The sequence below is a fragment of the Saccopteryx leptura genome, chromosome 4 (assembly GCF_036850995.1).
Source record: "Saccopteryx leptura isolate mSacLep1 chromosome 4, mSacLep1_pri_phased_curated, whole genome shotgun sequence".
In the NCBI taxonomy this organism is placed as follows: domain Eukaryota; kingdom Metazoa; phylum Chordata; class Mammalia; order Chiroptera; family Emballonuridae; genus Saccopteryx; species Saccopteryx leptura.
In genome coordinates, this window is record NC_089506.1 from 45,458,349 (window position 1) to 45,460,555 (window position 2,207).

Below are 2,207 nucleotides of genomic sequence, written 5' to 3' on the forward strand. Positions count from 1 at the left end.
AACATGTTCTGCTTTAACAAAAACATTTTAACAATCAATTTCAATTTTTTGGCCCTGGCCGGTTGGCTCAGTGGTAGAGCGTCGGCCTGGCATGCAGAAGTCCCAGGTTCGATTCCCAGCCAGGGCACACAGGAGAAGCGCCCAGCCGAGGCTCCACTGGAGCAAAGATGGCCCCAGGCGCTGGGGATGGCTCCTCGGCCTCTGCCCCAGGCACTAGAGTGGCTCTGGTCGCAACAGAGCCACGCCCCGGAGGGGCAGAGCATCACCCCCTGGTGAGCAGAGCGTCGCCCCCTGGTGGGCGTGCCGGGTGGATCCGTTCGGGTGCATGCAGGAGTCTGTCTGACTGTCTCTCCCCATTTCTGGCTTCAGAAAAATACAGAAAAAAAAAATTAAATTAAATTAAAAAAAAAGTGGCATAATTATGAATGTTCTTGATTAAGTTGGGAACATGTTCTGCTTTAACAAAAACATTTTAACAATCAATTTCAATTTTTTCTTCCACAGCTAAATGAGAGATAACACCATTCTGAGATGTTTCTAAAAGCTGCCCCACCTTTTTGACTCCAAAGCAGTCATTACTATTCACTCTTGGTTGTCTGCCTTGAAACAGTTCTCAGTGTATCAAGACCAGAGCAGCAAGATAACAGTGAGAGCTCCAAACCACCGGTAACTGTCAGCGGTCTCAGGCCTATAATAAGTCACTTAGTTTCCTGGAGCACCTCTTGGTAAATTAAGTCCAGATCATCCAAATATGTACTGTGAGAGGAGAAAGTTTAACTGTTTATTTGACTATTGTATATCTTACTTATAATCAAGTTATACAATATCTCTTCATAGTTTCTTGCTATACAGTTTTGAGACTATAGTCTTAATATTTTCTCAATATTTGCCTTAGCTTAGTTCTTTTGTTTTTAAAATATGTATTACTAAACAACATTCCTCCGTAAGAAAAAGCTTGCATTTAAGAGTAATAAACCCTGAATCAAAGTTAAGTCTATTAAGTAGTAAATGTCTAGTATATAACTTTGTCTGCTTAGAACAGCATTCCCTTCTTTTGGGCCATCTATTTCTCCCCTTCTTTAACGGCATGTTTGGCTGGGAGCTGCATGATTTAACCTCTTCCTCTTTGACCACTGAAGTTTATTTAATTGTGAGCCACTAGCACCTCTGGGCTTATACAAAATCCTGGCAAGAGTTAACTGGTCACTGGATAAACATTTGACCAAATGTCAGACAATCAGCTCTTCCCTGTGAACGATGAACTTGGAAATAAAAGTTAAGCTCCTCAGCCCTGGTTGGTTGCTCAGTGGATAGAGCAATGCCTATGGACATCCCTGGTTCAATCCCTGGTCAGAGTGCACATGAGAAGTAACCATCTGCTTTTGTCCCCCTCCACCTCTCCTTTCTCTCCCTCTTCCCCTTCCATAGCCAGTGGCTCAATTAGTTAGAGTGTAGCCTCAGGTACTCAGGATGGCTTGGTTGCTCTGAGCATGTCAGCCCCAGGCACTAAAAATAGCTCTATATGGGAACATCAGCCCAAGACGGGGTATCCCAGGTGAATCCTGGTTTGGGCAAATGTGGAAGTCTGCCTCACTATCACCCCTCCTCTCACCTAAAATAAAACAAAACAAAACAAAAACCCCCACAAAACTAAGCTTCTCATTCTATTTGATGAATGATTTGAGAAATATCAACTATCCCCCATACTTACCTGGCAAGGGAAATACCATGATCACAAAGGTGGTTTTCCCAGAGCGAGGCTTATCCATTGCACTCCGGATGTGCTGACCCCTGCGATTTCCCCAAATGTGGGAAACTCGACTGCATAATTTGTGGTAGTGGGGGACTGCGTTCATGCTCTCCAAAAAAAAACTATCCCTGTTTCTGCTTAACCCCGAGGAGGCCCAGTCTGAGAAAAGAGGCCAACATGTAGAAGAAAGCAGCCACAGGAGAGAAGATGAAAGGTAAATCCTCCTGGTGTTTTAGACCCTGGCGTCATCTGCCACACATGTTTTTATTCTTAGTCAATACTTCCCCATTTCCCCTTAAGCCAATACAGCTTTGATTTGCAACCAATTTACAGAATAATTCATTAAATAATGGCAAAAATGATACATATTAGATAAGGACATCTATTAGCCAACTTTTTTTATTTCATTGGTCATCTATAAACTCATATTTGTCTGACATCTATGTTTAACTTACTT

The 2,207-nt window shown here is 42.8% G+C and overlaps 1 non-coding gene across 1 annotated transcript; it reads left to right on the forward strand.

Moving 5' to 3' along the window:
* Positions 1-1,703: 1,703 nt before the first annotated feature.
* On the forward strand, positions 1,704-1,865 carry LOC136404504 (U1 spliceosomal RNA). Its single transcript, XR_010751272.1, has one exon. It is a non-coding gene; the product is annotated as a U1 spliceosomal RNA (small nuclear RNA).
* The last annotated feature ends 342 nt before the right edge of the window (positions 1,866-2,207 follow it).